The sequence below is a fragment of the Somniosus microcephalus genome, chromosome 9, assembly GCF_052327205.1.
Source record: "Somniosus microcephalus isolate GS21.2 chromosome 9, FLI_Smic_1.0, whole genome shotgun sequence".
NCBI classification, from domain to species: domain Eukaryota; kingdom Metazoa; phylum Chordata; class Chondrichthyes; order Squaliformes; family Somniosidae; genus Somniosus; species Somniosus microcephalus.
In genome coordinates, this window is record NC_140995.1 from 129855282 (window position 1) to 129867845 (window position 12564).

A 12564-nucleotide genomic window follows, 5' to 3' on the forward strand; every position below is an offset into this window, starting at 1 on the left:
AAAAGAAATGGCTTACACAAATGCAAAGGAAAGTGAATTGGGAGAGCTAGAAATAGCAACAAAGCAATACAAAGAAATCTCTCTAGATTTAGAATTATGCCATTGGATTTGAAAACTGCAAATGTCACTCCATTATTTAAGAAGGGAGGGAGGGAGAAAGGTAACTACAGGTCAATTAGTTTAACATCAATTGCAGAGAAGTTACTGGAATCTATCACTAGAGACAGAGTGACTGAGCACTTGGACAAGTATGAGCTAATTAAAGAGAATCAGCATGGCTTTGTGAAGAGAAGGTCACGTCTGACTAATGTAGTTGAATATTTTGAGGGGATCACTAGCATGATGGATAGTGGAGTGTCTATGGATGTTGTCTATATGGACTTCCAGAAGGCATTTGATTAGGTTCCATACAAGAGTTCATTAGAAAAAATAAACGCACATGGAATTGGAGGTAACCTTGTGACATGGGTTGGTAATTGGTTGGAGACAGAGAGTAGGGATAAAGGGAACGTTCCAGCTGCATTAAAATCACAGAGTGGGAAGTGGAGCTGCTCCATTTTAACTCCTCCCACGCTCCTTTTCCATCAATTGGGGAGTGTTAAAATCACCCCTTAAGAGTAATGGTACAAATGGATGAATATTTGGTTTTACCGGTCTTGCACCTTTTATCTTTTTAACCAAACCTACTTTTTTCAGTCAAAATTAACATAGAGGGGAAAATATACCACAGATCATCATGGGAGCTGATTTCCCCTTTTCTCGCAATCTTAACTTTTATCTTTCTTTTCTAAGCTATTATAAGCAGACATAACAATACCATTTGGTTCACAAAAGCACACAACATTATCTTTGGTATACTCAAAGATTTAGCTCATATAGTGATATAATTTGGCAGAAATCCAAAACACAGACTATATTTGTAATAAATATCAGGCACATGAAACAAAAACCATATTCTCATTGTTGCCTTTTTGGATATTCAATAATCTCTGGTAAATATTACACTGGGACTTATTTCACCTTACTGAGAGAAAATTAACTCATAAAGTGACTGGCAGAGTTCTTGCTGTGTTTTGCCACTGTCAGATGTGAAAACATCTGGTACATTTTGTGGATGTGAAAAGCTGTCTCTTACACTCCAATAAAACAAATGAGCAATCGAACAGCAGTATCATCATACAGCCTGCTTAGATTTCAGTTAATGCGGTTTTAATTCCTACTGTCAACAAAGAGGAATGAACAATTGGGTAGAAAACTGTTATTTTTTGAGAATGGTAGACTAATTGGAATGACTAAACAATGCTGGATAAGATCATATTTGCCTGATGTATAAGGTTTGTAACCATATTTTAGTTTGCTATGCCTCATAACCAAATGAATGTGAAATACTTCTGCATCTTTATGTGCTTTTGTGCTTAATGACAATTACAGGCAGGACACAAAAATTAACTTACCAATTCTGAGTCAGCTATTTTTTTTCTATCCGTATTAATATAGACGTTTTTAAAACTTAAAGTTACAATACTCCAAAATACCATTCTGTTTTGTTTCTAATAGTTTTAGATTATTTAGCCATGGTCCAACAATCTGACTATTGACTGAAGTTCAAGGGAAGACATGAGGCTCTTTCGAAGGCTCAGTTGGCTTATCCAATGAGTAGCTGAGCCAAACAGAGCAGGAAGGCCCCAGGTTCAATCCCTGGCCAGTGCAGAGTTAGCTGATCTCAGCCAGGTCAGTAGCTAATCCGATGCTGAAATCCTCATCCCAGCTTTTGTTACCTCCAGACTCGACTATTCCAACGCTCTCCTACCCGGCCTCCCATCTTCCACCCTCCATAAACTTGAGCTCATCCAAAACTCTGCTGTCCGTGTCCTAACCCGCACCAAGTCCCGTTCACCCGGCACCCCTGTGCTCGCTGACCTACGTTGGCTCCCGGTTCACCAATACCTCGTATTTTCAGTTCTCAGCCTCGTGTTCAAATCCCTCCATGGCCTCGCTCCTTCCTACCTCTGTAATCTTCTCCAGCTATATAAACCTCCACCAACTCTGCATTCCTCCAACTTTGGCCTCTTACGCATCCCCCATTCCCTTTGCCCCACGATTGCCGATCATGCCTTCAGCCGTCTGGGCCCTAAACTCTGGAATTTCCTTCCTAAACCTCTCCACCCCTCCATCTCTCTCTCCTCCTTTAAGCCCTTCCTTAAAACCTACATCTTTGGCCAAGCTTTTAGTCACCCCACCTAATATCTCCTTTTTTGGCTCAGTGTCAATTTTTGTCTGATTACGCTTCTGTGAAGTGCCTTGAGACATTAAACGCGCTATATAAATGCAAGTTATTTTTGTTGTTGAATAGCCTGTCAACTCTTTCTGTCAATGCTCACACATGAATAACAACTCATTTTAACATTTAGCAATAGTATAAAACGGAGGATATCCATCCGGCCGCCCATTATACACTTCTCCTGATTTTTGTTTCCATTGGCTTCAATGGAAAGGAAAATGGGGACAGGTTAATAATCATTCTTGATTACAAAGCTACGAATCACACAACATGCTATCACAATTCACGAGATGTTGCTGGGCGCGTACTGCAAGGCACCCCTGGACTTATCCAGGCAGCCCTAGACCTACCTTCTGCAACACTGATAGTCCCTATAGAAGGGTGTTTTGATCCATGGTAGTAGAGGATATCTGTAATCACCCAGCAGCCATCCTGCCCCATGCCTTTGATGTTAAAATAGAGCTGGGACACTGGACTGATGAAGTATAAGTGCATCATGACAGCTCCCAGCATGTCACAAATTCATGTGCAAGAAGCTTTACCTATTATTGCAAATTATCTGCACATTTAGGGAATGGAAGCCTTTGTGATTCATATAAATATGAAAGTTTACATTTAGGGCAAACACTGTCACTTGGGTGCAATCAATAACCCCCACAATCCTGCAGAATCTGGCAATTCTTAAAAATTTGATGGCCCTCTCAGTCATCTGTCTGGGAACACCGGCAAAATGTATAAATTGCGCTACTCTGGCGAAGAGGGTATTGGCGACTTGCCCGGTAGAGAAGTGCACAGGAAAAAGTTCCCTGTGTCTTCCTGGAATAGGCCTGTGGTATAAGTGTTGAGAGCTGTGGTCACTTTTTCGGGCATAGTCAGTGTGCTGTGGACCTTGGTTGCAAATCAGGCTGCAGCAATGAACAGAGCTCTTTCAAAGCTTTATGATTGAAGTGAAGCCTCCTGAGACAGAGCTGTTTTATAAATCAGGGGCAAGTGTGAGACATTTGTCTATGTGACAATTTTAGGAGTGATATTTTCAAGTGTGACGAATTTGCTAACTGCAAGATATATAAAATGTGGATATTTCTTCAGGTATGTGTCTTGTTTGAGTAATTTCTATGTGAGATGTGTTTATCAGTTCATCTAGAAAGATTTTACAGAGAACATTTTCTTTCACCTTTTATCCCACTGCCAACAGAACTCTGGACTATCTAATTTGAGCAGTTATTAAGAATTACTGCTCTTAATGTTACTGCTTAGCATGTGTCCATCAGCCATTTTGTTGCAAACTTCTCAGGCTGTTAGTTTTTCAGGTGAAGCCAAATGAAAAAGAAAAGCAAGTTTCAAAACAAAACCTAATAGGATGAATGTTTGTCAATTGGTAGAATGTATTTCCATGATATACTTGCATGACATAGAATTACATAGTGTACAGCACAAAAACAGGCCATTCGGCCCAACTACAATATGTAGCTTCAATATGTAAACCGTCAGGTAAATGACTGAAAACGTATAAGCGGATTTAAAACCCCGAGAGAAATAGCCGGTGTGAATTAACAGTTAATGAAAGCAGAAATTTGCCAAGCTCCTGCCCTCACCAAAATAAGGAGAGAAACACAGCACAATGTTGATCACAAATATGAAATACCGACACCAATTCCAGCTTTTATTACAGGATAATGACATCCAAATACAAGGCTGCTTTGAGTCTGCCCCATTTTGTCTGGTGAGGCTTTCTCTATGACTGTGTTTATGCTCCACACGAGCCTCCTCCCACCCTTCTTCATCTCATCTAATCCCTTCAACAAATCCTTCCATTCCTTTCTCCCTCATGTGCTTATCTAGCTTCCCCTTAAATGCATCTATACTATTCGCCTCAACTATTCCCTGTGGTTGAGAGTTCCACATTCTCACCACTCTTTGGGTGAAGAAGTTTCTCCTGAATTCCCTGTTGGATTTATTAGTGACTATCTTATATTTGTGGCCCTTAGTTTTGGACTCTCCCCACATGTGGGAACGTCTTCTCTATGTCTACCCTAGCAAACCCTTTCATAATCTTAAAGACCTCTATCAGGTCACCCGACAGCCTTCACTTTTCTAGAGAAAAGAGCCCCAGCCTGTTTATCCTTTCCTGATAAGTATATCTTCTCAGTTCTGGTATCATCCTTGTGAATCTTTTTTGCACCTTCTCCAGTGCCTCTATATCCTTTTTATAATATGGAGACCAGAACTGTTCGCAGTACTCCAAGTGCGCTCTAATCAAAGTTCGATACAAGTTTAACATAACCTCTCTGTTTTTCAATTCTATCCCTCTAGAAATAAACCCTAGTGCTTATTTTTTTTAATGGCCTTATTAACCTGCGTTGCTACTTTTAGTGATTTGTGTATCTGCACCCCTAGATCCCTTTGCTCCTCTACCCCATTTAGATTCTTATTATCCAAGCAGTATGTGGCCTCCTTATTCTTCCTACCAAAATGTAGCACCTCACACTTATCTATATTAAAATTAATTTGCTAATTACACATCCATTCTGCAAGTTTATTAATGTCTTCTTGTATTTTGTCACAGTCTTCCTCAGTATTAACTATATCCCCCAATTTGGTGCGTCTGCAAATTCTGAAATTGTACATCCGATTCCCGAGTCCAAATCATTCATGTAAATAGTGAACAACAGTGGGCCCAGCACCAATCCTTGTGGAACACTACTTCTCACCTTCTGTCAGCCTGAGTAGCAACCCTTAATCTTGCCTCTGCTATCTCTTCCCCAACTTCTTTTACTATGCACGGATATAATCCAGGGGTTTTATCCTCTCTAAGTTTGATTAGTTTATCAGTTATGTCCCCCTTTCTATCTTAGATGTCTTTATATCTTTCTCAACCTCTTCTTCTAATGTCATGACTACATTATTAGTCTCCCTGGTAATTACTGAGGCAAAGTAACTATTCAATATTTCTGCCATTTCGCTGTCATTACCTGTGAGTTTATCTTGTGTATCCATTAGTGGCCCTTTCCCGATCCTGATTTTTCTTTTGTTATTTATGTGTCTGTAGAATACTTTACTATTTCTTTTTATATTCCTTGCTAATTTAATTTTGTAGTTCCTCTATGCTTTCTTAATTTTTTTTACTTCTTTCCAAACTTTTTCATATTCTATTTTGTCATCCTCTCCTCTATTGTCTATGCCCGTAGTGTATGCCTTTTCATTTAGTTTCAATTTTACCCTTATCTCTTTATTCATCCATGGTGATTCATTATTGGCTAGTTTGTTCTTGTTTTTTTCCTGAACTCTATTGATCACCTTTTTAAATATTTCCAACTGCTGTTCTATCACTTTGTGGATAAATGTGAGGTTATCCACTTTGGTGTCAAAAACAGGAAGGCAGATTATTATCTGAATGGCAATAGATTGGGAGAAGGGGAAGTGCAACGAGACCTGGGTGTCCTTGTGCACCAGTTGCTGAAGGTAAGCATGCAGGTGCAGCAGGTGGTTAAGAAGGCAAATGGTATGTTGGCCTTCATAGCGAGAGGGTTTGAGTACAGGAACAAGGATGTCTTGCTGCAGTTGTACAGGGCCTTGGTGAGACCGCACCTTGAGTATTGTGTGCAGTTTTGGTCGCCTTATCTGAGGAAGGATATTCTTGCCATGGAAGGAGTTCAGCGAAGATTCACCAGGCTGATACCTGGGATGGCAGGAAAGATGTATGAGGAGAGACTGGGTCGATTGGGCTTGTACTCGCTGGAGTTTAGAAGAAGGAGAGGGGATCTCATTGAAACGTATAAAATTTTGGCAGGACTGGACAGACTAGATGCAGGGAGGATGTTCCCGATGGTCGGGGAATCCAGAACCAGGGGTCACAGTCTAAGGATAAGGGGTAGGCCTTTTAGGACAGAAATGAGGAGGAATTTCTTCACCCAGAGAGTGGTGAACCTGTGGAATTCTCTACCACAGAAGGCAGTAGAGGCCAATTCATTAAATATATTCAAGAAGGAGTTGGATATATTTCTTAAGGCTAAAAGGATCAAGGGGTATGGGGAGAAAGCAGGGACCGGGTACTGAACTTGGATGATCAGCCATGATCGCATTGAATGGCGGAGCAGGCTAGAGGGGCCGAATGGCCTACTCCTGCCCCTACCTTCTATGTTTCTATGTTTCTATGTTTGTCATTTTTTTTCCAGTTTACCTTCCCTAGTTCCATTCTCATCCCCTCAGAAATGAGCTTTCTTCCAATCTATTACTTTGGTCTTTGTCTTACTTATGTAGTCTGTCGATCTGTCAAGAAATAGTGATATGACTCAGGCCCAGTGCCAAGCTATTATTTGAAAGTTAGATGGTTTACTCAGAACAAGTTCCACCCTGCTTCTGCAAGCCTACAGTACCAGGCACAGGTAAAGCTGAAGGGCAGAACCTTTGCACTCAGGCTAGAACTATGTACTATTAAAGCCAAGAAATGAGGTTGTATCATGATAAATAAAATCCTAAAGGTCATCTTCCAGAAATGGTTGCAATATTATTGCCTTACATGGTCACATACCATCGTCGTGAATAAAGCACATTTGATTGACTGATCTGCCTAATTTGTATCGTGAAATAGTAGATGGAACAACAGATTTTATTCACAACTTGCTGGAAAATCTACTCACCACTTGTCAGTTGTTGCCAAAACCCATCTTGATCCTTCAGTCACTGATATGAAACAGGCAATGAGAACTATTCCAGTAAGCCATGGTAGCCTGGAGAGTTGAGGGATGAAGGCCAAGAGATGAATAGTTTATTTCTAATGTCAGTTACTGACCAATAATAGAGTGGTTCTGCTGCTGTAATTTGGCATAGAATATGCATGAGGAATGTGCCAGTCGAAATAGCGACATTATGCTATTGGGATGAATTATCATCTGGTGAGGACCACTTGTAGAAGCAGTGGTTCTCACTTTTAGATCTGCTATCAGACTGACCTACTGGGGTTTTTCCTGCCATCAACATAGTTAAAAGGAGAGACACAAAGACCATTGATTACATTGAAAGGTAAAGGATTGAAGGCATTTCATCTTTCAAAACAAACAAAAGCATGCATCATTTTCAAAGCAACAGAATTGGTTTCACTTCCATTATAGGGTCTTAGTGCCATCAGAGGTTTCCTTCAGATTCCATATGGGACTTTCAATGTACCATTTCAATAGCTGCTGCAAGATATCTTATGAAAAATGTTATGTCAATGACAGATGCCCTGATACTGAGCTAATGAAGCTTGCCTGCCAATATATCTTGAACCTCGAACAATCAAAAGAAGGATGCTCAAAAGTCTTTATTATCATCATCCATTTTCCAATTGTCAGTGCCTGAGCACTACTTAGAAGGAACCAGCCTGCAAGGAATTAAAAAAATATTTTTTTGATCTCTATGGTTGCCTGGTATTTGACCAAGGCAGGAACACCAGTAATATGCTAATTAAAATCTGTGCAATATGACTGGAATAACTAAGACCAGAATAGTACTTTATCATTATTTCAGCGCTGATATGTCAGAAAGGATCAGTCACACTTTACCGAGGATCGCTGTTGAAGGATAGAACATTACACTAGCCAACCAATGCCCATCCAATTGTATTTCCTTACATGCATAGTTAGCATGATTCTGTAAATTATTATCCTTATTAACTTATGCTAGGAGATGTCCACAATTATCAATTAGGAGAACATTTTAAAGGATTTGTTTAAGGGATCACACTGTGAATGTAACTGAACTCAAGGAGATGCTAGACTGTTTACTTGTATCTAAAAGAAGAAGCTAAGGAAACAGCTGGAAGGCTGTAAATTGTTCTTTAGTGTCATTTTGATTGTGCTGGACATTTTTTTTAACTGATGCAATTTCAGTGGCAAATACACCTGTTGTCTACTACTATGACAAATGCTTTGAGAAATAGGGTAAAAGTGAATGAAGTAAAAATGTACACAACACATAGTTGTTGCCGGTCCTACTACTGTAATAGGCACACCTGGTTAAAGAAACCATTTGCACAGGGACAGATTTACTTCCTACACCTTCAAATGTAACGAGAGCTGTATATGGAAACATTCAAGACTGATTTTCTGCTTATACAGGTCCCTGTCAGATAAAATGCATCTGAATTACTAATAAATTCACAGAATATATATTTACACCTTCATCGTGAATAGATACTGACTATAAAATGCTTATCAGTGATTCCACCAACTCCGCCACCCAAAATATAGTCAAATAATAAAGAATAAATCCAACTGATTTCTGAGATTCTTTTAGACAAGGGGTCAAGAGCTGGGCTGGTCACTTGTGGTCTTAATAACGTTATTTGCAATAAACATGGGTAAAGAACGAGGGGGAAAAATTCAGTATCGCCCTGTTTGGGGCGCGATTATCGGCCGTGCGCAAAGTTTAGCGCCTGGTGCTAATTATCGCCTCCGACTGCAAACTTGGCTTCTATCGCCCCTGGAGATGATTGGAGCGCTAAATCAGGTGCTACACACCTGTCTTAAAGCGCAAAGGCAGAGGAGCGAGGCGCTAACGCAGAGCGCAGGCGCAACGCAAGTGCTGTCAGTTAGCGATGGAACACAGACACACTGGCGCCGGCCAGTTCTTAAAGGGGAGGGTCAATCTTGCTCTCCAGCCGCACCCTGCTCATTGGAGCCTTGAATCTCGGCCTGGAGAGACCTGTGGCTAAATCTTGCAGCCAAGGACTATGGAGAGGGCCAGGGAGCGAGCACAGCGCTTCAGCGATCGGGCCTTGGAGGCTCTGGTTGGCGCGGTGGAGCGCAGAAGATCAATACTGTACCCAGAGAGTGGCAGGAGGCCTTTGCCATGCGAGTACAGAAGAGTGTGGAGGGAGGGGGCTCAGAGCATCTCCTCCAGGAGCATGGTGCCCAGGACCCATACTCAATGTCGAAAAAAGTTCAACGACCTCACTCGGGTCGTCAGGGTAAGTGGCTTTTTTTCAAAAGCTCTCCATCCCTCCATCTCAGCCTCAGTCTATGGCCAGAGGGTCTTAAAACCCAAATGCCCAACACACACATGCACATTCCACACTTTGCATACAGTAAGGGCTATTCACCTATGGGAGGCACATCAGGCAAGACCATGGCTGCATACAGTAAGGGATATTCAATTATGGGAGGCACATCAGGCAAGACCATGGCTGCATACAGTAAGGGCTATTCAATTATGGGAGGCACATCAGGCAAGACCATGGCTGTATATTTACTCAGACGCCGTCCTTTTTCTTGCAGGCCAAGCTATCTCATAATAGGAGACAGCAGCAACGGACGGGTGGAGGGCGGCCTCAGCTCCAACCCCTCAGTGATCTTGAGGCGCGCGTCCACAGGATTGTGGCAAGCCAGGTGATCAGTCCCGTTCCCCCTGGAGACGCCGACCCTGTTCTGGACAGCAATGGTAAGGTCATCACCTTTTTGTCCTCTCTCCTTCCACTTGTCCCTCACAACACCAGCCTTTGACACTTTCAATCCAACTTACTAAATCGCTGCACTCATTCCTCCCTTACTGCGCCCCTGTCCTTACGCTAAAGCCACTCTTGTACCTCCCTGCTTTCAGATGGTGATTCACCAGCTGAGGAGATGGGCCCTCAAGCTGCCAGTGGGAGTGAAGCTGCAGGCGAGGAGGAAGAGGAAGCCGGAGCATCAGCGCCACCCTCTCCCGAGGAAGCCCATGCCCACACTGGGAACACGCCTTCCCTGGAGGGTAGCAGGGGGGAAGGGTCTGATGAGGGTGAAGCTCCAGGACCCAGCGGGCTGCAGCAATGCGATGGGGGTAGGGAAGCTTGGGGGCCTTCTCCTCGGAGGGAGAGTAGGCCAGCGAGTCCTGCTGCACTGGACGCAGAGGAGGAGCGGCTCATCGCTGAAATGAACATCCAGGCGGTGGACATGCACACTGAGCTCATGGGTGCAGTGGAAGGGTGCCGGAATGCATTGAATCACTGGCAAGGAGTGTGGAGCACTTTGCTGTAGCACAGGCGGATGCCACGCTAAAGCTTAGTGCTGCAATTCAGTCACTGGCTGCAATGCCCCATCTCAGACTGCTCTCATGCAGACTCAGATTGAGGCCACACAAGCACTGACTGCTGCCATCGTTGCTGGTTTGGACACATTTCCCCGGGGCTCTCACCGCGCCGCAGCAAGCCAGCAATCTGTGCTCCAGCAGATTGCTCCGGATGCTGAAGTGCTGCCCCGTGGGAGTGCCAATGTGTCGGTCGTACAGGGAGTTGCTGTCCTCTCTCAAGATGACAGCATTCCTGCTGCCACCACTGTCACTTCCCCATTGCACTTGCCACCGCCTGTAGGACAGACTGCTGCCGCCCATGCACAGTTGGTGCAGTCTGCAGCCGGGCCCTCCAGGCCCAGAGCTGGTCAAGGCCGTCCTTCAAGGGCATCTGCAGCCTCAGGTTCTGACAATCAGTAGCCTTCCACCAGCCTTGCTGCAGCCACTGGGGTCCCATTATGGAGGAGCAGTAGGGTGGGAAAGGGGGAAGTGCGCAAGGGAAGGAGATCACCCTCGAAGGGCAAAAAGTAGGAGGTGTGACAAAATGTTGGTCAATTTTTTATTAAAGGCCGAGGTTTGTGTTCAAACTTTTGTTTAGTGTTTCGGACATTATCTCCAGGTTGTGAGAACCAGTTATGTTAATGACTGTTTTTTTGTGTTTCTTTCTATTAGTTTGTCGTGAAGAAATGACACACACAGAGTTTGTAAAATAAATAAGTTTTTCTATTCAAAATGCACATGTTTGGTCTTTGGAATCATTGCTGCCTTGGCAGGCTTAGGGGTTGCGGGTTGGTTTCATTCATGTTGTTCTCAGTGGCAGAAGCCATTTCCTCAGCAGGGGCCTAGAAGCGGCTTGCTATCAGCCGTTGATGGACGGCCCTTCCAGTTTCAACATTATGGGCCTCCCTCCCGCCTTGGTGCTGCTGATGATCATCCTCCTCCTCTTCCTCCTCCTCCGGTGGTGATCCAAGGCCTGGTGGCATTGGCTGGGTCCTGAGTATTGCCAGGTTATGCAGCATGCAGCACACAACTATGAAGAGGGAGACTTGCTCAGGCGAGTACTGCAGGGCTCCTCCTGAGTGGTCCAGACAGCGGAACCGTTGCTTGAGCATGCCGATTGTGTGCTCAACGATGTTCTTGGTGGCGAGATGGCTCTCATTGTACTGCAGCTCAGCAGGGGTGTTGGGGGTACGGAGCCAGGTGCACAGTGGATAACCCTTGTCCCGGAGGAGCCAACCACTTGGGTGATGAGGTGCCTGGAAAAGTTCTGCCACAGCAGTCGGGCGCAGGATGAATGCATCGTGGCTGCTGCCAGGATAGCGGGCCTTGACAGCGAGTATCAGCTGTCTGTGGTCACAGACCAACTGGACGTTTAAGGAGTGGAATCCCTTTCGGTTGCAGAAATCCTCTGCATTCTCATACGGTGCACGTAATGCCACATGAGTGCAGTCAATGGCACCCTGCACCATGGGGAAGCCCGCTATCCTCGCAAAGCCCGATGCGCGTTCATGCTGTTTGGCCCGGGTCATCAGGAAAGAGATGTACTGTCGTCTCCTTTTATAGAGGGCATTTGTGACCTGACGGATGCAGCAATGGACTGCGAACTGGGAGATATTGGCGCTGTCCCCAGTAGCTGCTTGAAACGAGCCGGTGGCATAAAAGTTCTGAGCCACTGTGATCTTCACTGCCACTGACAGAGACATCCTGGTCCTCAGTAGAGGCTGCAGATCTGGCTGCAGCAGGTGGCAGAGCTCAGTGACCACCTCCTTGCTGAAGCACAGCCTTCGCAAACAGTGCTCCTCAGACATATTAATGTAGGAGAATTGTTGCCGATATACCCTGGGAGGGTAAGGTCTCCTATACAGAGGCCTGTTGGCCCTCCTCTGTCTGGCCATGATTGCCACTCTCTCTCTGAATCTCTGTGGCCTCCGATTCTGCTGGCACAGGACGATGCTCCCAATCAGTGCAGCCCCCACAGTCTCTTGGCAATCAAAGTAATGAAGGTCAAAAACCAAAGTACCTGCAAGGTGATGCTCAGTAGCCAAAACTACTTCACACAGCATTGACTCAATGCAGAAGTCTCCCTTTCTCTCTCTCAGACTCTCTCTCTCAGAACGAGTGGTGCAAAAATGTCTACCAGAGAAAAAGCCAGGAAGAGGCCCCCTTTAAATAGCGCCCCCCCCCCCCAGCCCCACAGTGACTGGGAAGTGTTCCAGTCTACCTGTCGTTGGTTGCGCCAGGCGGAAAGGAGGGGGGCGCCA